At 34.4% G+C, this 25,515-nt stretch overlaps 1 non-coding gene across 1 annotated transcript; it reads right to left on the bottom strand.

Moving 5' to 3' along the window:
- Positions 1–8,944: 8,944 nt before the first annotated feature.
- TRNAL-AAG (transfer RNA leucine (anticodon AAG)) lies at positions 8,945–9,025 on the bottom strand. The gene has a single exon. It is a non-coding gene; the product is annotated as a tRNA-Leu (tRNA).
- Between the last annotated feature and the right edge of the window lie 16,490 nt (positions 9,026–25,515).

Genomic DNA, 25,515 nt, shown 5'->3' on the forward strand with positions numbered 1-25,515 from the left:
GAGAAGATGTGTGCCTTAAAGTTTGCAAATTGTATCTTGTCTCCAAAACTCTTAATAAGCTTGTGAATATAATTTTTGACATCCTAAAATTAATCATGCAACGTGATTCATGACCTTCAAGGATTTCTTGAATCCATGTCTCACCTGACTGTTTTAAATTTGTGCATGGTTGCTTCAATATATACTTCTCATAATATAATTGCATAGAAGAATATGCAACATGAAATAACCAGTTAAAACTTTCCATGAGTTGTAAAATCTCTTTTTTTCCCCTTTCATTATCACTTCCATCACCACTGAAATTGTCAACCATATTCATCACCTACGAATAAATTCTATATCCAAAAACCAAATATAAACAACTATTAATTAGACTAGATTACACATAAATAAATAGAACATAAATAAATAGTCAAACAAAGATTACACATGGATGACATTTATAAGTCACATAGTAGATATCTTAAAACCCTAGAAAACAAGAAAATTTTGAACTCTCTTATATTTTCGTCTTAACCATTTTCGTCTTAAGCCACAAAGCTCTAATCTTGGGATTAATTGATAAAAACACAGTTCTTTTGTCCTTATTGATTAATAATTTCAATGAGAGAAAGTATAGCGGACTAACTTCTGGAATTTCCTCCGACAAGCTATCAAGCACTTTGATTGCTTATGGAATGCCATATGGATCCATAACAGGAGTCAAACTAGATTTGGATTGACTCACATTGTCAATTGCACTACATAATTTTTCAATTTGATTGGACAATCTTGTAGCCCTTTTAATTTGCTTTGATGATTTCTTCCTTCCAACTTTAAAATGTGAAGTTCCTACCTCAGGTTTTTTTTTTTTTTTTATTGTTTCCATCAAAGTCATGCCCCACTTGACTTGAAATGTGAACATCATTTATTGTATTTTCTTCCTCATTCTCTTCAAGTATGTCATTGCCAACATCCTCAAAAAATTCACTAGGAAGTGTACCTAAAGAAGGTGACCATGCTTTATCACTAGTGGCAACTATTCCCATAAACATCTGGTCCAACTTCCCTTCAAATTCAGGATCAATATCCAAAGTTCTAAATTTTTGAGCTTCAAGCACAACCTATATATAAATTGATAGTTGAATAAGAAATTATCAATAACCTCGTAAATAAGAAAAAAATGATAAGAATTATTAATGTACCTTTAGCTTACTCTCCCACCAATCATCTGATACATCAACGATTCCTTTTATAGGATTACACCCTAGACCAGTATCTTCACCTTTAAGATTTTTCCAAGCCTTCCATTCTTTTTTCAAGGCATCTCACCTATTTTTAAATTGTCTTTGTGATTAAGCCTTGCCTATTTCATTCTTGAAGTTGGTAGTTATTTTCAATCATCCCTCTTTTTTGAAATGAGTACCAGGTCTATTGCCTTTCAATATCTCTTTAATACAAATATCAAAGGATATTTCTGTCAATCTTTTATCCCACATTGATTTGACCTTTTCATCATTAACTTTAATGGTGAAGTTTTTTCATCTATTATATAAATATATATGATCACATATAGAAAATTGAAAATCAATATTACAAAAATTCTTAAAATATGAATAAATAATCTTTAAATGTAGTTTGTATATATCAATCATCCTGCATACGACAATATTATTTACATTAGTTCATAAATTTCACAAAAATTTTTAGATAAGTATTTTGTAAATTAAACATTATGTATATGGACATATATCTAAAAACATACAAGTGAAAGTTTAGTTAGGCTCGTGCTTTTGGTGGATGATAAACCATAAAAGTAACATATTTTAATCTCATGCTTGGCATGTTTTTGGATTATTTGTTATAAAATTTAGTGAATTTGATGTTCCTAATCCTTTAATTTCATGTTTCTATACTTAAGAGAGCATAGGGGAGCAAAAAAAACGGAAAACGAGCCAAAATCTGACAAAACGAGCTACTTTTAGAATCCACACGGCCTAGCCATTCCCACACGAGCTGAGTACACGATCGTTTGAGCCACACAGGCTGGCCACACGCCCATATGCCAACTCATGTCGATATCGCTCCCTGTTACCCAAACACGCAGAAAAAGCTAATTTTTAGGGTTTCTGAGCATTCTAAAGTCTATAAATACACACTAGAAGAGGACTTAAGGGAGCACACAAAGAAGAACAAAAAAATTACTCGAAGAACACCGTCAAAATTAGCTCAGAAGCAGGATCTCTTACAAGATTGAAGATCTCCAGTCAACTTCTCTAGAAGTTTTTGGGTTTCTTTATGTTTTGTTGTTTTCCTAATTTTGATATGTTTTCCTTCCAAAGTATGAACTAAATTCCCTAGATACCTAGGAAAGATGAAACCTATGATGGATTTTATCATTTAACTTCTGAATTATATAATAAATACTTGATTTTTTTTATCTCAATTATGTGTACTTATTCCATGTTTTAATATTTTTAGGATATTAATTCATGATTGATGTGCTTATTTCAGTGGAGCAAAAGTCATTGTTTAAAAGTAGATCTGGCATAATTGAGTGGAGTTGCATATAATCCTAGAAATAGGATGACATAAATCTACTGGATTAGAGTCAAAGCTAATAGGGGAATCCATAGATCGAGCTAATGCGATAATAAGGGTTTTAATTAGAAAGAGATTTAAATTAATCAACTAGAGTCAGTTATTTTTACTCTCGAAAAAGATATTAATATAATTTAGGGATTTTTACGGATCAAGCAAGTGAATAAATCGTTTAATTCAGATTCAGAATAATAAGTGAAGTCTAGGTGGATTCTTTCCTGGGTATTGTCTCTCTCATTGGTTCATTTGAATATTTTCTACTTAATTCTCTATTACGTCTTAATAATTAGTTTAGATGAATTTTGGATTAAAAACAACCTTTTCAATTTATAGGCTAGATAATAAAAAGTTAGTAATTACTGGTACTTTTAATCATCGTGGATACGATATTCTCAACTCACCATAGCTATACTACTATACGATAGGTGCGTTTGCCTTTGTCATGATTTTAGCTAGTTAAGTGAATCATCATCAGTGGACATGCTTCTTCAGCCAGTGAAGCAAACAAGCAAATTATTGAAATTTGATAGAGAATTCTCAAATAGCTAAAGTAAATTCACTATTGATATTCACTTATAGATCTAAACCAGTAGTAAAATCAAGCATTCGACGAGGAATTTGACAGCGAATCATCAACAAATTATTGTACATTACACTATCAATGAACACAAAAGTAAATCCTATACAAGTTGTCAAGAGTTAAGAACAACAAAGTGAATAGATTGAGACCAAACAAAACCCATTTTTAGATGAAGACCAAAGCCATTTACCTCTCATGGGAAGTCAATGTCATTTATGATCATCTCGATAGCCTCCAACCAATACTCGGCCACAGTAGGGCCGACTCTAGTGAAGCCTCTAAACAACTCAGCTCTATTGGACCAGAGTCGTTCAGTTACTGACCCCTAGCCCCCCAAATCCAAAATGGAGTCCAATAACCCTTTCTAAAACCCTCAACATAGCTTGAGACAGCGTGTCGTCCCCAGCTGATCGGCTCTGAGACCTGGTCTCAACAGAAGGTGTAGCCGGAGTCTCACTCGTGTCCAATTTTGGCATATTGCCCAAAGAGGAAGACTCAACTCGAGTCCTTCTACGGTGCCCGTCGCGTCCACGGATACCTCTACCGCGTGTTCTACGTGCGCTCATCAAAATTTTAAATGTTATATTTTAAAATTTTATGCATCAGTTCTAGTGTTTATTAGTAGATATTTTATGCTTAAGTTATCAGAAGTTCAAAAGTATTTCAGAGATTTTAGTCTCTAACTTACTCAATACAGTTTCAAAAAGTACTAACTACTGTGTTTTCAGAAAGTTCTATCTAAGTTTAGAAATACCTATAAAATCAGCTCCGGAGACTTGGTAAACCACATACTCGTTCAAGATAAAACAAGTTTTTGTTTGAAACCAGTCCTTTTTCAAATAAAATTTTGAAACCTAAAATTCACATCCCGAGTTTTGTAACCTGGCTCTGATACCACTAAATGTAACACTCTAAATCCAGCTTAGACGTTATGGCTGAATCAAAGACTGTTACGAAGAAGGGTTTTAATACACGTCTTTTTGGTTAAAATAAATCACGTTATTTGATACCAACCAGAGTCTATATGTTTCAAATAAACTCATTTTTATAATCTTAATAAAAAAAGTTATACATTATTCTTTAAAGTATTTGATTAATTTGCAGCAGAAATATAAAAAAATCATTCTTGTCTTCAGAAAAACCATTTGCTTGTGTTTTCAAAACATTTATTCGTATAAAACCATAATTTGCCAATCATTATAATTTTAAAAAACTTAAACACAACCAATCCAAAACCAACAGTTAAAATCATATAGTCTAGGGAGTTCCAAAAATTACAAACTCTCAAATAAATTCAGAATTTAAAATACCAAAAACTAATGGTAATGGGGAAACAGTTTCCCAACGAATGGTCACCGCTGAGCCTCTGTCGTACTGACCTGCCTATGATTGAGGGTTACCAGTTCAGATCAAACAAATAGATGTAAGTTTCCATAAACTCAGTGTGTAATCTAATAGAGATAGTAATGCAACATACATAGAATCTCATATGCAGACAAAAATAGAATCGAACCTAAGTCTTTAACAGATGCAGATATCAGAATCAGATGTATAGAATAGATATACAGAATCCTACCCCCATCCTTTACACACCATATCTGGCCATCCCATCACACTATGTGGGGTTAAAAACATCCATCATCCCTACATAACATATAGTGTAGATGCGACACATAACAAAATAATATATAGCCAAACTGCCAAATAATAGGCGAAAGGCCGCTGTACAAACCACTTCCTCCATATATGCAGATCCCATCATAAACACCAATACAAAATACAGAATTAACAGAATTATCATGCTTAACATGCTCGTATATAGATAACATATATACTCAAATAGAATAGTTAGACATACAAATCAGATCCCTACTCAAATCAGACTATCAGAATATCAGATCACATGAATTAAGATTTGGTTAGCCTTTACTGACTCTACGGTAGGTCCACAATCGATCGAAATGACCCGTGTGACTCTAGGGAAAATTTTAGTATTTTGGGCCCACATAATAGTATAGCCTACATGGCCTAGCCCAAAACCCACACACCCATGTGTCTCACCCGTATGGCCCACTCGCCCAATCCGACTTAGCCTATGTGGCCCACACAACCACACATTTGCCGTCACACGATCGTATCTCACACACGGCCAGCCGCACACCTGTGTGGCGTCAAAAAACTCAGTTTTCAGCTTTCGTTGAACCTCGTTTTCTCGCATAAGAGTACACACCTAGTTCGATTTTGACACGTAAGCAATCTCGAGCCCTTCCTAAAAAAACACCATTCAATTGATCAATTCCAAGTACCAAAACACTAATCTATCAAAACCCCAATCGACATACTTGAAAATTTTACTCAATCGAAAGGCTCGATCACTTACCAAAACAATTATGATAGCCCAAACACACTACACGATAGAAGATGAATTTCGATCCTTTTGATTAACACCTACACAAGAATTCACCATATTAACACACCTGAAAATGATTCCCAATTGTACAAAACTTCAAGAATACTTACCTACCACAGTCTGAGCAGGGATTACGGAACTTAAAACACAGTGATTGAACGACAGTATAGCGAACAAAAATCTAAGAAAGAAGAAATCAAAAAGAAAACGTTTGGAAAAGGAATTTGAAGAAGAAACGTCAAAAGGTTTTGGGAAGAGAGAGAAAAATAAAATAAAATAATAAGATAAGAATAAAATTGATTAATCTGGACATAATCCGACTACATCCATTAACAATCCAACCAACTCAAAATTTCAAGTTCATCCAAACTCTCTCAGCCAACTGAAACAAAAATTATCACCCTGGCTCACACAGGAATTCGACCATAAAACCCCCAACAAACTAACTTTTTACCACTCAAACCAGCAAGCTTATTTTGATATGAGTTTACAAAGAATATTACATAAGCCTACCCAGCAGGGATAAGGTTAGGATAAAAAATAACAAAATTGCCAAAAATGGAACTTGAACCCAAGACCTCAAACACATAATCAGAACACTTAGCCACAAAAACAGATACATATTTTTCAAATTTCACAAAAACAAAAATAAGTTAATCGGGGCGTTACAGTCCGAAACATTTTCGTTGCAACTGAAGTTTGCGACATCAATAGAAGCTTCAAACCCATACCAATATTTGTTTTTTAAATCATTTAAAGTCTAATTTCAACCTTTATCAACCTAGATCATTCCTCGTACATGGGTCCAAGGGCTATGATCTCCAAAATAATTTTTTAATAAGCCACGAGGCATACTGACATCCCAACACATAGTACAATAAGAGACACTATAGGGCATGGCGTTGAGACATTGTGTAATGTTGCAACATTGTCTTACCTGACATCACGATGTCGCTCTGCCTGCACAATGTTGCAACGTTTCAAAGGACGATGTCGTGACATCACTCTTTATCTGCTCAATGTCATGACATTACGAAGGATATTGTTGCGACATTGTACGAAATCAATTTGTTTTGTGTTTCATTCAATTTGTTTCCTAATGCATGAAATCAACAATTAAGCTTTACAATTTAGTCTTTTTTCTTAAACTAACCTTAATTTCTATCAAATTCACACCTAATTCTTCAAGAAATCAACAATAATAACTTTCTAAAACTTTAGTAGTTTCATAAATTGTTACATGGGCTAGCTAAATCAAGCTCTCATGACCTCAAATCTATAAAGATTAAAAGAAAATGGTTATATTGTATTACCTATTATAAAGCCGAAATTTTGACGAAAATCTTGAAATTTTCTTCTTTTTTTCAATGGTGGTTTCGGTTGGGATAAAGATGATAAGCTTTCATCCCCCTAACATATATATAGTATAATTAGTAAACTAGTTAACTTAATTAAGTAAGCTTAATTAATTATTAAAACATATTTAGTTTAATTTAATTATAAATTAGGCATAATAGATATCAACATTACGTCCCACTATCTATATAAAAAAAAATAGTTTATTTACCCTTTTAACCCTCAGATAATTTCTATCTAGATCCTCAATCCATTTCCTAATTAAAATTTTATAGTGATTGAACTTTTACAATTTAGTCCCTAGGCCTTAATTACTCACAATTTCGCTAAATTACTTAATCAAATTTCAATTCATCAATATACTAACTCCATAAATATTTATATTTAATATTTATGGACTCAATTTACGAAAACAGGGTCTCAAAACCATATTTTTCGACACCACTGAATTTTGAGTCGTTACATGTTTGGCGAACAAAATATAATTAATTCTAGTATTATGTGAAAGTAGTGCTTTATAGAAAAAAAATTGATGCAAATTAAATTGAAAATTTTTAACTCATTTTATTTTGGAGAAGTTGAAAAAAATGAAAAGAAAAATAAATAAAATGAAATAAAATAAACTGATGAATTAATATTGAAGTAAAAAGAATGGGTGCCATGTATAAAAAAAGTTGAATTGAAATTTAAAATATTATTTTAGCTATCAAGTTAAAAAAGTTGAATTCAAATTTGGTAAATACACATTTTGAATACTTTAATCAAGAATTTGATTTTTTTTTTTACTATAATCAACATGACTTTTGTTATTGAAGCAAAACTTTGCATATATAATGCATATAAGTAGGGATTTCCTAGTGTAAATCTAAATTAGTTTTATAAATTTTCTAGATTTAGTAATATAATTATATTGGTCATTGTAAAATTTTAAATTAATTTAATATTTACGTAAGTATAATCATAAAATTAATTATTTAGGTTATTTGTGCACAAGGATTCAAATAACTAAACTAAAGGATATAATCAACATACTTACAAGTATTGTACTGAGCTACATAGCTCAACCAATACCATATGTACAAGTAAGTTGCCTATACGTCTGTCTTAGGTTAGTGGTTCAAATCTCCCTCTATGCAAGTTAGATTTTTTCATACAATATTTAAAATTACTCATAAATTTATCTTAATATCTTAAATAGGACAATAGAAGGGAGAGGCGGTGGCGTTGGGGGAGGGACAGAGGTGGGGTTATTTTATTTTAATAAAAATATTTTTATTTAATATTAATATAAATATTATTATAAAATTTTGCAATAATTATTTATAATACATTATATATTTTCAAATAATTTTAATTTATTTTAATATTTTTAAAACTTTTAGAATAATTATTAAGAAAATATTTAAAATATCAAAATAATATTTTATTTATATTTCAAGGATCAAATTGGTCATTAATCTTTTAAATTAACGTGTCATTAACGAGAGATTATAGATGAGTGACAAAATGTAACAATCCAATAGCATTAATGGCTATTACGTAGTTTTAAAAGTTTAGTAGTCGAAATGTAATTTTGACCAAAGTTCAAAACAACACATATAATTTACCGTAAATAATATAAAATTTTGCAATAATGAAATAAAAAAACCTAACATGCTTCTCATATTTTTATTATTAAAAACAAATTTTTATCTTCATTTATCAAATATTTCTTTTAATTTTCAATTATTAGAATATGAAATTTATTTTTTTAAAAATAAAACAAAATATATATACACAAAATCAAAATCGCATATAAAATTCGCGCGAAATCCATTACATAAAATATAACAGGTATACATACAAGTACATATTTTTATAACATAGCCAAATATATTTTTACATAGAAAATAAAAATAAAAATAAAAATAAAAGCATTATGTATGGAGACCAATTAATAGAGCTGGGATTGGGCTAAGTAATAAGGAATGGGCTTTGTTATGCTCTTATTTGTCTGATTGTAAAAATACAGAACCAAATGTTGAGAGTGGGATTTGAACCCACGCCCTTTCGGACCAGAACCTTAATCTGGCGCCTTAGACCAACTCGGCCATCTCAACCTTTTTACACCGTTTATAATAAAACTATTTATCTATAAAATAGACTGAAAAACTGAGACCAAGTAACCATTTAAGTTATGCAGATTCATCCTTCTAACTAAATGTACATATATTAATATAAATATGCTTCAAATACAATGAGAAGAAAGTTACAAATAATTAATTAAAATTTTTATATTATAAAAGTATCTAAATTAAAAACTTCTAATATTTGCTTAACTATACCCAACAAATGTATATTTATAAAAATCTTACTATTTAATTTCTTCGCATTCTAATATATGGATCGAATTCTTTATCTTATTCAGTTCGACTTATATTTTATACGTACTTTCCTAAGTCAAACTTGATTAATGAAACATTATACAAAAACTTGAAAATTAGCATTTAATCCAATACATATAAAATAATAAATATTTTATAAATGATAGCACACCATTCTTTAAGGCTAAAGCTTCACCCACCTTTATTGTTGATAAGCACAAAACAATTGATCCATCAGAATCCCTAGTAATTGGAATAATGTTAACCACCATTTGCGATATAATGAAGGCTACATCAAAATTAATTTTGATCACATAATCTGAGGTATCTAACTTGTAGTTGTCTCTAACTGTTTGTTTGATTTCTCAGCATGCATGCTTTTTTCTAAAAAAATTTGATGTTCTGAAATCAAATTGGACCACAAATTTTACCCTCAAACAAGCATGAATTTTGAGCTTTTCAATTAAGTTGACAAATCTATCTTTGCTCACCTTTCAAATGATGATGAAATAGTTGAATACCTAGACACATTGGAACGGTAGCTAAAAGCTTATGCTCACCAAACTACGTCCGCAAAATGGCACAAGAAAGGAAAAATACGTGCTCTATTGGTATCCTCCTCAACCAGCATTTTTGGCTTTGAGAAGGGTAGCTTATCTTTTAATAATAATAATTACTTGCATTAATCATATAACATTAAAATATTTTTATTAAAAATAAAAAAATTGAATACATATATTCTCTTGCAATTAGAGCTCTCTTTGCTAAGAAAAAAAATAGAGTTGTTTATAAATAGGATGATTTATACGATCTAATTTGGATTGAGTTTGGATAAAAGAAATTTATCTATAAACTAGTTCAATTCAGTCGAATATAAATAAAATAATTTTTCAAAATATTTTTATGTAAATTTAATTATAAAAATATATAAATATTAATATAAAATACATTTTATCATTTTAAACAGAATAAAATTTTTCTGAATGAGTCTAATTAAGTTTGAGCTTAAATTTTTTTTAAATCGAAACTCAACTAAATCTAAATAACTCAATCTATAAACACTTCTACCTATATATATATATATATAACAACCCACTATAATGTAATTCAATCAAACCCATATTAAAACTCCAAATATTAGCCAGGGATGAATAATTCTTAAAAATAAAAGAAGTTAGATTTTAAAAGAAAGTCATCAAAAGTGATCACAAATTCCTAATTTCATTGTCATGCACGTTTTTGTTTTGGTGTTTATGGGGAGGCGCCTTAACGAACCAAACACGTGTTACGTTTAGAATTTTTTTGGATTTTAGGAATTGGTCTTGCCTGTTATTGGAGCTGTGGGCCCAGCCCATATTCAAAAAATATTTTATGTCCCCACTCAAAATTTAATTTGCTATATTTTATTATTATAAAATGTTAAAATAATTATTTTATATTAAATAAAATTATTTAATTCGAAATTTAAGTCAGCCAATTCAAACCCAAAACATGACTATTTTACCAAACTGACCTAAAAAAATTAATATTTATAAAAATGACCCAAGTTCAAAAACAATCAATAAAATAACCTAAAATGAACAATAAAATAGGGTTTTGGCCTTCTAATGGCCGGCACCACATCGTATTTTGGCTCCATGATTACCTAATGATTATTTCAGGCTTTAAAAAGTTAATTTTTTTTTGTTTTGGCCTTCCAATGATTGGTACCAGGATTTTTTTTTAAATCGTATCATACTGGTATAAAAAATACGAGTATTTAAATAAAAAATTTTGTTCTTTGGCTTTGTCAATGGTAGGCACAGTCTGAATTTTAATTTTTTTGCCTTCTAATGGCCGGGAGTTGGCATTGACCGTCCAAAACGTAATGATACTTCCGACCATTAGAAGGTAAAAAAAAAATTAAAATCTCGTATCTGGTGCCGACCATTGACAAGCCAGTACCAAAATTTTTTTATTTAAATACTCGTATTTTTTTATACCAGTATGATACGATTTAAAAAAAATACCTTTGTGCCGACCATTGGAAGGCCAAAACCAAAAAAATCAATTTTTTAAAGCCTGACACAATTATCAGGCAATCACGGGGCCAAAATACGAGGTGGTGTCGGCCATTAGAAGGCCAAAACCACATTTTATTGCTCATTTCAGGTTATTTTGGTGATTATTTTTTAACCTAGGTCATTTTTGTAAATATCAAATTTTTTAAGTCAGTTTAGTAAAATAGCCCCAAAACATCTTGCCTCGGATATTTTTAGTATTTCTTTTGCCAAATTATATTTAAAATGTTTTTGAAATACATCGTAAGGGAGTTGTTTATTCTTTATTTTTGAAGAAGAAAAAATTAAAAATAGGCACAATAACTTGTCGAAACCATTTTCAAATCGAGCTTTGGAAAATGGGAATCGATTTTAAAAATGAAAACGGGAGTCGCCACCAATCTTTTTAGGTGTGATTGGATCACCTTTAAAACATTTTGTTTTAAAATCATTAGTTTTGGTCCACGAAGTAAAAGAACGGGTTCGAGTCGATTACGTCACGAGGAAGGATTAGCACCTCGTAACGCCCAAAAATTGGTACCTAATTGATTATCAAATGTCTTTAATGTCGAAAGAAAAAAAAAATTTAAGATGTAGTCCTCTTTAAAATATTTTAACTTTGAAAATTGGGATTCACTAGCGTCAAAGTATTAACATTAAGTTATCCCTTTTTGAAATTCCTATCTCAAGCAACAAAACGCTATATCCAATAAGTTAGGACATATTGTTTTGAAATTCCAAGATACTAGCTTGCATTTAGAAAACCTTTAAAAAACTTAGAAGGGTGCTTAATTATTTGAATTCAACGAGAAAAGTGGCAACCCAATAAGTTAGGGCACTACTTTCTCGAAATTTCCAAACACCAAGCATCACCTTATTTGCAAAAAAAAATCTTATCTCGAGGTAATAAGATGTCATATCCAGTGAGTTATGACACAACACCTCAAATATCAGAGAGTAAGTATTTTATTTAACACTCGTATTATGATTTAAAAGAATATGCCGTTATTTAGATTAAACGTGAGAGAAAAAAAATCGAAATCCAGTAAGTTAGGGAACGATTGTCTCGGATTACCAAATACGAAATATTTACTTTAGTGAAAGAATCACTATCGGGTTGGATAAAACCTAAATTAAGTAATGAAACGAGATAATAATGAATGCATAACAAATAAAAATTGATAACCATAACGGGATAAACATAAACACAAATATGAATACTAACGATAAATACGAAGGTAAGATAAATGAGTCGAATAAATAATAAGAAAGGAAATAATGAATAAGCTAAATGTTTGAAATTATTTAAAAGAAAACTATAAATAGAATAGATGATGAAATAATAATAAAAGTAATGATATGTAAATAAAATAAATATGCTAAAAATATACAGTTATCAAATTAGTTAATATAAAATAATAACGTATAAGTAAATACAAAAATAAAGGAAAATATAATAACAATAATAGAAAAATACAACAATAATAATAGTAAAAGATATAATAACATAATAATATAATAGTAATAGTAACAATATAACGATAATAGTAAAAATAATATATTAAATAATAGTAATAAAAGTAGTGCTAATAATAATAATAATAATAATAATAATAATAATAATGATGATCTATTAAGTTATAATGAAAATAATGATAATGATGATATATTAGATAATAATAGTAAAATAATAAGTAACAATAATAAATTATAATAATAGTGATGAGAATAACAAGTGATGATAATAACTTAATAATAGTAGTAATAATATATTAGTAATACATAATAGATGTAGTAAAAAAATATAGTAGTTATAGTAATAATAATATAAACAAGAGCATATATACGTATGAAAATAATGATAGTAAAATATAATAATAGTAATAATAATAATGGAATGAAGGTAATAATAATATTAAAATAAAGTAAACAAAATAATACTATATATCAATATATATATACATATAATGCAAATACACACTACCATATAATAATAATAATAATAATAATAATAATATAGAAATACAAAGAGCAAATAAAATATTAAATTTAAAAACAATACTATATATATAAGTATATACATACATATATGTACACAAAATATACACTAATAATAATAATAATAATAATAATAATAATAATAATAATAATATTAAAATGCGAAAGTAAATATGATATAATAGTAATATTAAAATGACGTAATAAAATAATACTTATATATATAGAAATGTACATACGTACATATATAATAAACATACATTAATTAATAGTAAAAACAATAGAAGTGCTAATAATATTAGTATTAGAATGAAATAAGAGATAAATGCAAACATAATAATATAAATAAGGTAAATGAAACAAATAAAAATAATAGGAAGGACATAATCGAATCGAGAGCAATATTTTGGGGCAAATCCGTAATAAATAAAAGAAGAGGGGATTAATTCGCACATGCAAATAACCGGGAAGGACTAAAACGGACAATAGCCCTTTGACCCAAAACGCGCAGCTTTGATTCTATCCCTTATTTCTTACTACGATTGGAGTGAATATAATGAAACCTTTAAACCTTTTTGATTGCTATTGATATACTGATTTTTTGTTCTTGAATCTCAAAAAAAAGAAAAATCCCCTCTTGAATCTCAAAAAAAATCTCTTCTTGAATCTCAAAAAATTTCTTCTCTCCAAAATACAATCAATTCCTCTCTCCAATCCTCCCCCCTTTTTTACATTGAGATTGTGGCTTTTTATAAGCTTTTACCACTTGTTCTTCTTCTTTTTTTTAATTTATTTGCCTTTTCTTTTGTAGGCAAATGGAGCAAAATGGGGGTGGGTGGCTAATTATGGTGTGGAGTAGGTGAGATTAGGTTTTTTCTTTTTTGATTTTTTTTTGATTTTTTTTTGGGTTGGGTTAGTGTTTTGGGCTAAGTTTTGGGTTTGGTATTGGGTTTTAATTGGGTAGTTGAGTTATGTTTATTTGGGTTTGGTTTTATTGGGCCCCGGGCAAAATTTGGGCCATCTGTTGCCCTCTTTGCTTGTTGTTGTGTAACAAGAACGAGCAAAGATATAAAAGACCAATTTTGCGGGCTCGCCGAGTCTTGAGTTCTTGATCCGCTTCTTCGATCTGTTCCCCATAAACACAGGGATGCCAAATCATTGTCTTCAACTTGCTCCTTATAAACACAGGATGCCATCTTTGAAATCTTCGATCCGCTTCATTTGTAAGCACAGGAATGTCGATTTATTTCTTGATTTGATCCCGACAATACAGAGATGCCAAATCATCTTAGATTTGCTTTAACGTAAACGCCGAAAGCCAAATCAACTATGATTCGATTTGTTCCTTGTAAGCATAAGGATGCCAATCCATCTTGGATCTGCTTTAGCGAAATCATCTGAAGGTGAGATCTGCTATGTGTCTGCTCTCCATCAAAGTGAAGATGCCAAACTTCGATTCGTTCTCTAACGATACAGAGATGACAAATCATCTTAGATTTGCTTCATCGTAATCACATGAAAGCCAAATTAGCTATGTCTTCGATTTGTTCCTTGTAAACACAAGGATGCCAAACTATCTTGGATCTGCTTTAGCGAAATCATCTGAAGGTGAGATCTGCTATATGTCTGCTCTCCATCAAAGTGAAGATGCCAAACTTCGATTCGTTCTCTGATGATACAGAGACGACAAATCATCTTAGATTTGCTTCATCGTAATCACATGAAAGCCAAATCAGCTATGTCTTCGATTTGTTCCTTGTAAACACAAGGATGCCAAACCATCTTGGATCTGCTTTAGCGAAATCATCTGAAGGTGAGATTTGCTATATGTCTGCTCTTCATCAAAGTGAAGATGCCAAACTTCGATTCGTTCTCGACGATCTGAGACGACAAATCATCTTAGATTTGCTTCATCGTAATCACATGAAAGCCAAATCAACTATGTCTTCGATTTGTTCCTTGTAAACACAAGGATGCCAAACTATCTTGGATCCGCTTTAGCGAAATCATCGAAGGTGAGATCGCTATATGTCCGCTCTCCATCAAAGTGAAGATGCCAAACTTGATTAGTTCTCGATGATCTGAGGCGACAAATCATCTTAGATTTTCTTCATCGTAATCACATGAAAGCCAAATCAGCTATGTCTTCGATTTGTTCCTTGTAAACACAAGGATGCCAAACCATCTTGGATCGCTTGGTGAAATCATCCGAAGGTGAGATCGCTATGTGTCCGCTCTCCATCAAAGTGAAGATGCCAAACTTGATTCGTTCTCGACGATCTGAGGCGACAAATCATCTTAGATTTGCTTCATCATAATCACATGAAAGCCAAATCAGCTATGTCTTCGATTTGTTCCTTGTAAACACAAGGATGCCAAACCATCTTGGATCCGCTTCAAGCATAAACATCGAAGGTGAGATCGCTATGTGTCCGCTCTCCATCAAAGTGAAGATGCCAAACTTGATTCGTTCTCGATGATCTGAGGCGACAAATCATCTTAGATTTGCTTCATCGTAATCACATGAAAGCCAAATCAGCTATGTCTTCGATTTGTTCCTTGTAAACACAAGGATGCCAAACCATCTTGGATCTGCTTGGTGAAATCGCTCAAGGCAAGATCTGCTATGTGTAGCCTATTACCCTATTGCTTAAGGGATTAAGGCGCGTCATCCTGTAGAATGATTATGCTTGATAAGTAGGATGCCATGCTCGAAGTGAGTAAAATGTTCCTAATTAAACATGTTATGATGCAAAATGTCATGAATATGACCCTATCCTAGACATCATCATTCATTCTTTCATTTGCCTTTCTTTTCTCAAAGCTTCATTCACGCCTTTCGGCCCAGTAGGCTGTACCTTTCCTCCAATGCTACGATCCGTGAGGATGTTTGTAGAACAATCTTTTCTTAAAATTGAATCATTGATTTTGTTCATTTTCCTTTAGATTGGATGAAAGAAATTCCTTGAGTTCCTTCATCCTTTACTTACGTGAATTTCTCGAACAATTGTCTGTTTTAGTTTCTTGTATTGTCTAGAAATTTGAGTAATGCATAAAACTTTGTTTGTAAACATATTTAGTTCATCTATCATTATTTAAATGTAACATGGAAGATGAATAAATCTTAAGAATAATTGGATTTGAATGAATTAAGAAGAAAGAATACAAAGGAAATTAATCAAGGTCTATTTTAGGAAGGAATAGAATCTAAAGATGGAAAACAAGATAGAAGTTAGATCCTCCAGATATCACCGCTTGAGTGCCTATACACCAGCTCCATAAAGTCTTTCTTGAGTTCAAAATATGTTTAAAAGATCCCAAGTACTCTATTGATGCCCCGTTTGTAGCATTCTTCGCTCTTTGTAACAAGATTCTGTGTACTCTTCAAAATTTGATTTGCCTTTCTGTGTTTTCAACTCAAAACCCTTTTGATCACAAGGTGCCTTTTGTGGGTTTTCACCTTGGCCTCTCCGTCTTTTTTTTTTTTTTTTTTTTCAAGGCGCCCTTTGCGGGTTTTCACCTTAGATTCTTTTCTTCTTTAGACAAAGTATTTTTTAACTGAGTCCGAGTTCACTGGATTAGGTAAACTTTTCCCATCCATTTCGCTAAGATCAATGCATCACGGAGAAAGCTTTCTTTCGACATCGGCCCTTCCCAATTAAGCATCCATTTTCCTCTAAAATCCTTTTGAATAGGAAGGATCTTTTTCAGTACAAGGTCTCCCTCATAGAATTCTCTTGGTCGAACTTTCTTGTCATAAGCTCGCATCATTCGCTTCTGATACATCTGACCATGTCGAATGGCTTTTAGCCTCTTTTCTTCAATCAAGTTCAACTGGTCATACCGGGATTGAACCCACTCAGCTTCATCTAACTTTACTTCATCAAAATTCAAGAGAAGGTATTTCTACTTCAATAGGTATCTGCTTCCATCCCGTAAACTAACGAGAATGGAGTTGCCCCGGTAGAAGTTCTGACAGATGTTCGATAGGCCAGGAGTGCAAACGGTAACTTCTCATGCCAATCTCTATAGGTCTCAGTCATCTTCCCCACTATTTTCTTAATGTTCTTGTTGGCAGCTTCTACCGCCCCATTCATTTTTGGACGATAGGGGGAAGAATTGTGATGCTTAATCTTGAACTGGTCGCAAACTTCTGCTATCGTTTTGTTGTTTAGGTTCAATGCATTGTCGGATATGATCTTTTCAGGCATTCCATACCGACAAATGATCTCCTTCTTCAAGAATCGACTCACAGTTAACTTAGTAACATTCGCATAAGAAGCAGCCTCTACCCATTTTGTGAAGTAGTCAATTACTACAAAGATAAACCGATGACCATTCGAAGCTCTCGGTGATATTGGTCCAATAACATCCATGCCCCATATGGAAAAGGGCCATGGAGAAGTCATAACATGCAAAGGTGAAGGTGGTACATGAATTTTATCCCCATAAATCGGCACTTATGGCATTTCTTGGTGTAAGCGATGCAATCCCTTCCATAGTGGCCCAATAATAGCCAAACCTCATGATTTGCCTTGCCATCGTGAACCCATTTGCATCGTCCGCATACACCTTCGTGAACTTCTTTTATAATTAACTTAGCTTCTACAAGATCGACACATCTCAAAAGTACTTGGTCTTTTCGTCTTTTGTATAGGATATCTCCGTCTAAAACATAGTCGCAAGCTAACCTCCTCAAGGTTCGTTTGTCATTTTCACCGCTTTGTTAGAGGTATTTACGATCTTTCACGTATCGCAATATATCTCGATACCATGGGTTAATGTCATTTCCTCCTCTCAATATTACAACAATGAGTGGAGCCTCGTAAATACCCATTTGAATTGGCTTCATTTCTTCTTTTTATTTGCCTTGATCATTGAGGCCAAGGTTGCTAAAACATCATCATCGATTTTTGTCTCGTGGGAGATAATTGAAGGTGATGCTATCAAATTCCTCAAGTAACCCCAAAACTACCTTTCGATAACTAATCAATTTAGGGTCCCTTGTCTCCCATTCACCTCTGGTGATAAACAACCAACGCCGAATCTCGTATACTTCTAGAGTTTTTATACCTCGCTCTATAGTTGCTTGAAGTCCCATGATGCATGCTTCATATTCAGCCATATTGTTTGTGCAATCAAAGTCTAACTTACACATAAAGGATAATGATCACCATTCGGAGATGCCAAGACTGCCCCAATTCCATTTCCGACTACATTAGAAGCCCCATCAAAATTGAGCCTCCAAGAAGAATTTTCAGTCATTGCTATACACATCAACTCCTCATTTGGAAAATCGAAGTTTAGTGGCTCATAATCCTCTAGAGCCCTACTAGCCAAGAAGTCCACTACCGCACTTCCTTTTATAGCCTTCTAATTTATGTAGACTATATCAAACTCCGAAAGTAAAATTTGCCATCTCGCCATTCTCCCATTTAGAGCTGTTGACTCCATCATGTATTTCAACGGATCAAGTTTTGAGATGAGCCAAGTGGTATGGTATAGCATGTACTGTCTTAATCTCCGAGTTGTCCAAATCATCGCACAACACAACTTTTCGATTGGTGAATATCTCATCTCATAGTCAGTGAACTTCTTACTGAGATAATAAATTGCCTTCTCCTTTTTCCCTGACTCATCATGCTGGCCAAGCACACATCTCATAGAATTACTGAACACTGATAAGTACAGTATTAATGGTTTATCTGGGCTGGGTGGTGACAATACCGGAGTATTCAACAAATACTGCTTGACCTTTTCAAAAGCACTCTGGCATTCCCCATCCCAAATACCTTGATTGTGCTTTCTGAGGAGGCGAAAGATAGGATCACATTTCTCGGTTAGTTGTGAAATGAACCGAGCAATGTAATTCAACCTTCCTAGGAATCCTCGAACTTCTTTCTGAGAACGTGGTGGGGGTAATTCTTGTATAGCTTTGACCTTGTCTGAGTCGACTTCAATTCCTTTTTCACTGACTACGAAGCCTAACAACTTTCCGGATCTGGCTCCAAAGGTACACTTTGCTAGATTGAGCTTCAGCTGAAATTTTCTCAACCTTACAAACAATCTTCTCAAGACCTCAATATGCTCTTTTTCCGTACGCGACTTGGCAATCATATCATCAACGTATACCTCGATATCCTTATGCATCATGTCGTGGAACAAGTTCACCATGGCCCTTTGATACGTTGCCCCGAGTTTTTAGTCCAAATGGCATTACTTTGTAGCAAAAGGTGCCCACAAGGTTATAAAGATGGTTTTATTCATGTCCTCTGGATGCATCTTTATCTGGTTGTATCCTGAGAAACCATCCATAAATGAGAACAATGAATATCCCGCTGTGTTATCTACTAAAGTGTCAATGTGGGGTAAAGGAAAATTATCTTTTGGGCTTGCTTTGTTCAAGTCTCTGTAATCAACACACATTCGTACTTTCCCATCCTTCTTGGGGACAGGCACAATGTTAGCTACCCATTCAGAGTACTTCACTTCTTGCAAGAATCCTGCATCAAACTACTTCTTGACTTCATCCTTTATCTTCAAGACGATATCTGGTCTCATTCTTCACAACTTCTGTTGGACTGGCTTACAATCTTGTCTTATCGGAAGACGATGTACCACAATGTCAGTACTCAATCCAGGCATATCCTGATATGACCAGGTGAAGATATCCTTGAACTCTCGAAGCAACTCAATCAGACCATGCCTTGTGTCCACGCCAATTAGGGTTCCGATTTTCAACTCCTTCCCTTCCTCTAGGGCTATATTCTCTATTGCCTCTTTCTCATGTGGCATGATTTGTTTTTCCTCCTGCTTAACCATTCTTAACAGATCGAGAGATACGTCACAATCCTGAACATCTTCAAAATCCTGAGGTTCCTCTAAACACATGTCTTGCTCGCCAGAGAAATTAAGAGTCGTAGTATCAAGACTCATATCATTGATATATAGGGACTGTGGAGGTATGAAAGAATATACAAAGAATGAATGAATCAAAGAATGATTGTTTATGTGTTATGAATAAAAGAATAAGAATTGCTAGAATTTGGAGGAATATTGGTCGATAAAAATAGAACGATACTCGTTTAAATTGATAAAAGTTATGTTTTATTTAAATAATTATAGATGAACATAAGCCTATTTCACGAATATAATCTTATTACTCCTAGGCCCTAGAGTAATGAGACATGTTTTGAGAATTACTCGAAAATTCCTAAAGACTACGGAAGGTCTTCCGTAGTCCAATTATTCGAAGAGCTCCCCGGTTCGTAAGGCGAATGCCCTCGAGGCTTCCTTGCTCGATCCTTCATTGTGTACAGCATTAACTTGATGACTTTCCTTTCTCAAGTAATCCTCCGATTTGAAGGATTTGGATATAGGTGGGAATGTCATCGGTCCCCACTCCACTTCTCTTCCATTCAAACGCGCTTTTCTTCTTGCTTGGCACTTCTCTATTTCCTGCCTCTTGTGCTTGTAGTCTAGCGTGAAGCCCAAGCCAAAGCGGTCCTTCTTCTCAATCAGTTTTGGGATTTGAACCTCTCCTTGCAACCGTCTTCCTAGCCCCTTTCCCGACAATGCTCCTTTCCCCATCATTATTTGTAAGGCCATCCTCGTGGCTCCAGACATTTTGGGTACCGGCACTTTGCTTCTTTCCAAAATAAAGGTGGCATTGATGACCTCTAAAGAGCGGAAAGAACATTCAATAGCCTCCTCATTTGCCTCAACATAAGGGGCCTTCTTGGTAATCGCCGCTATGATGTCCTCTTCCGCATTGATGGTTATTAAACGACCATCCATTACTAACTTTAATTTTGGTGCAATGAAGAGGCCTTTGCTTCTGCCGAGTGTATCCATGGTCTCCCAATAAACAATTGTAGGAGGGCTTGATATCCATCACTAGAAATCAACTTCATACGTATTTGGCCCAATCTCCAAAGGGATGTCGATTCGCCCCATTACTTTTCTTTCAGTTCCATCAAAGGCTCTTACCACATTATGACACGTTTTTATATGCGAACTGTCAATGGGCAATCTGTTCAAGGTGGATAGCGGCAGGACGTTCAAAGCGGACCCATTATCCACGAGTACACTTGGAAGTGTGTATCCTTTGCACCGAGTAGTGATGTGTAGGGCTTTGGTTGACCCTATGCCCCCAGGTGGAATTTCATCATCGTTAAAATAAATGAACTTGTCAGCACTGATGTTGTTTACTAACCGGTCTAGCTTGTTAACGGATATGTCATGGGTAACATATGTTTCGTTAAGCACCTTTAACAACGCATATCGATGCACCTCAGAGCTCAAGAGTAGGGCTAACATCGATATCGCTGCATTTGCTTATGCAATTGCTCGACCACGCTATACTCGCTATGTTTGAGAATTTTAGAAATTTCTTAGCCTCTTCCTCCTTCTGGCTCATTGATGAGTACTTGATTTCCTTTTCCTTTTCAAACCTTGGCATCTTTCGTCTCTGCGGGCTCTATTCTCGATATTTCCCCGTCATAACGTTTCCCACTTCGTATGAGAACCTTCATTTTGCGTGCCTCTGGGCGCTTAGCTATATCTCTCCCCTCGGTATTGTTATATTGCAGTCATAGCTCCATGGCACCCTCCCGTCATCCTTATAAGGGAAAGGATTGGGTTTGTGGATGACTATTTTGGGCCTAGTTTGTGACCCCTCTTCATTATTCCCTGGCAAGGAGATAATAATTCTCGGTTGGCTGGTTCTTTGTCGTTCATTCTCCAGTACACATATTTGTCCTTCATAAGAACTACCCTCAGAAACCTGCAACTCTTTGTTAACTATAAGGTCTTGTACCATAACCTTGAACTCTTCACAATTTTGAATCACATGACCTACTTCCCCATGGAACTCACAATGGTTCTCTATTCCTTCTCCTCCTTTTCTAGAGGTCAGTATACCTCTCTTTACCATCTCCTCCCATATTACCTTCATAGGTATCTTCACCTCAGCAATGTCTTCCTTGATTTTTCTTATCTTTGTTTCATCAATGGCATTCACTCCTTGATTGCCATGATCCGAATGATTTTCAACATCGAAGTCTTGTCAAATTTCACAACCCCCATCTTGATAAGCCTCTCCACGGCCTTCTTGAATCCTGTGCAGTTTTTGATCGAATGCCCTGGTATTCTTGCATGATATTCACACTTAGCATTTGTATCATACCATCTGGGGTATGGTGGCTGTAGTGGTTTCAAGTGAAATGGAGCAATGGCATGTGCATCATACAAGCTTTGATAAAGCTCACGATACGTCACAGGGATAGGCGTAAATTGCATTCTTTCCGAATTCTGCCTTATGCTCGATTCTTGTCTTTGGGTATTTTGTTGTTCAATCATAGCTGCTTTGGGTTGACCAACTGTGATTGCCCTCGAGTTGAGACTATTCACCTCATTATCCTTTCTCCTTGGGGCTGATCTTTTAGCCACTTCCCCCTCAATTTTACCGCCTCTCACGGTATTCTCAATCATCTCACCCGCCATAACTATATCCGCGAAACTTTTTGTGGTACTTCCAATCATATGTGTGATGAATGGCGCCTTTAAAGTATTAATAAATAACATGGTGGTTTCCTTTTCTAACAATGGTGGTTGTACTTGCATTGCCACCTCCCTCCATCGTTGTGCATATTGCCTAAAACTTTCATTAGTTTTTTCTCCATGTTTTGAAGTGTGATCCTATCTGGCGTCATATCAGTCACATGGTTATATTGTTGCATGAAAGCCTGTGCCAGATCTCTCCATGAACTGATTCTTGCACGGCTCAACTGATTGTACCACCTAGCTGCCGCTCCCACCAGGCTGTCTTGAAAACAATGGATTAATAGTTGATCGTTGTTCACATAACCAGTCATTCTTCTACAAAACATTGTTATGTGTGCCTCTGGGCAAGTAGTCCCATTGTATTTTTCAAACTCTGGCATTTTAAATTTATGAGGAAGCACCAAATCTGAAACCAAACTTAAGTCTTTGGCATCAATCCCATGATGATTGCCAGCGCCTTCTAAAACCCTAAACTTCTCCTCTAACCACCTGCAACGATCTTCTAATTGTTTTGAGGATTCAGTGGCCATTCTTTCCTTCTCTATTAAATCCAGATCAGGAGTAATAGGGTTGATCGAGCTATCACCCAAATTATTTCCCAACCCAGATGGGAAATTTATGGGGATTCTAATATCCACTGGCTCATATTGAGGCCTTACTGTGACAGATGGCCTTTTAGGAGGTGCCTCGATTTGTAGGGGCACATGAGGCGGAGTAAAACCCGGCGGAGGACCTTCATTATCCTCTTCAGTGATCGCCATGGGAGCTTTTCCTTTATCGGTGGCTCTCAGTGGTGAGCCATTTCAACCATCATGTTTCTCTCGAGCCTCTAGCATCGCTCCCTTATTTCATTCTCGTATTTTGGCCAACTGCTCTTGCATTTGATCTTGCATATCTTTTGTAATTGCTCAAACCTTTGATCCATGTTCTTAGTTTTAGTACGAAAAGCCGTAAGGATGTGTGATTTCTAGATTTTCTTTTCTACCTCTCTGTTTTCTACCTATGCAAAGTAAACTTTAACTAATCAGGGTCTTTCTATAACTTTGAATGCAAATGATGTGATGAAATGTTATGATATGCAAATGCATGAATGCAAAAAGAATATCGATTCTGGTTCAACTTCATTTAGAAAATTTTATTTAGAAAAAGAATATCTTTACATATAAGAGGATTACAAATACGATTTCGCCCTAAGGCCCAAAGCTTTAACTCTATCTAATAAAAGGGCTAACTTTCGTCCTACATCCGACGATGATGAATACATTAGACTCAATACGTCAGCTCGAATTGCCAAGTCTTGCACATACTCAGCAACCTCTCGAATCTGAGCTATGGCTTCACTAATGACATGATCCCTTTTTCTGACCTGTTCTTTAGCTTGATATAGCTCTCTCCTCAGATAATCCTCTTGCGCCTTGAGCTGCTCAACTCGGAGTTCACCGTCATGCAATGCCACCTCCAAATCTTCGACCTTGCTTCTTAGCTCTTTTAACTCGACCGTAGAATTATGGTTTTGGTGCCAACGCAGGGATTTTCCAAGTTCTATTACCTTGGTCTTCAATCCTTTATTCTTTTCCTCTAATGCCAAATTTTGCCCCCGCATTTCTTGAGATTTCCTCTCCCAGTACTCGGCTCTATCATTTTCTTCTTGAACCTCCTTCTGCCATTGATTGGAAGATCCTCCTACTCTCGCCCTCCTCAAGGCTACTTGTGCCCTTTTGTAATACTCCCTTAGATCATCTCGATCTTCCTCAATCTTCCTCTTTTCTTTCCTCTGTTTCTCGACTTCCATCTTTTGAACACCAATGTCCAAACTCAAGTACATCTTTTCTTCTTCGAGCTTTGCTATCCTTCTCTCGAACTCCAAGCTTTGTCTCTCGAACTCTTGTTTCATAATTTCTAACTTTGAGGGCCTTACTTGAAAATATTCCTCCATTGGTCGAGCTCCTTCCATACTTGGCTTAGGGATATTATCATTAACTCTTCTACCTCTCCATTTTATGTATTCCGGTGTCGTAGCGGGGCTAATAGCTTTTCCTCTCAATCGACAAGTCTTCTTCCAAGCACTAGAAACTTCACTAACCCTCCTCTTGTAATCGGCTCCTCTATATACAAACTCACTTTGAGCCAACCCCGAGTTCTTTGGTATGAACTGTCTCAATCCATTTGCCTCAAGATGAGCAAAGGGCATAGCCAATGGCACCCCAAATCCCCAATAAGGGTACCCAATCAAAACTACCGCATCGGTAAAGAACCTCACCAGCATCATCCACGAGCTCTCCACTCGACATCTTTCGACTGAAGGTTCTGAAGTAACGCTATCCAATTCTCTTTTGGAACATCAACTCTCCGGTTGAAGCTACTATATCTTTCAACGGTGAATAATCCTCAAAGTAAACCCGACAAACCACCCTATCTATCAACCGAAAATGAACTGTAGAACCAAGCCAAAAGCAACTGAGCACACCCTATAAACCCGCCAAAGACTGACCCTCCTACATGCACCTAAAGATCTAAATGTTTCCGCCAAAATTGCAGGGACAGAAGTGACCTTTTTACTGAGTCGATGAAAAAGATCCGTGGTTGCCTCATCCACATATCCCAAAGCCTTAGGGAAGACCATCA

The sequence above is a fragment of the Gossypium arboreum genome, chromosome 4 (genome assembly GCF_025698485.1).
Source record: "Gossypium arboreum isolate Shixiya-1 chromosome 4, ASM2569848v2, whole genome shotgun sequence".
Taxonomy (NCBI): Eukaryota; Viridiplantae; Streptophyta; class Magnoliopsida; order Malvales; family Malvaceae; genus Gossypium; species Gossypium arboreum.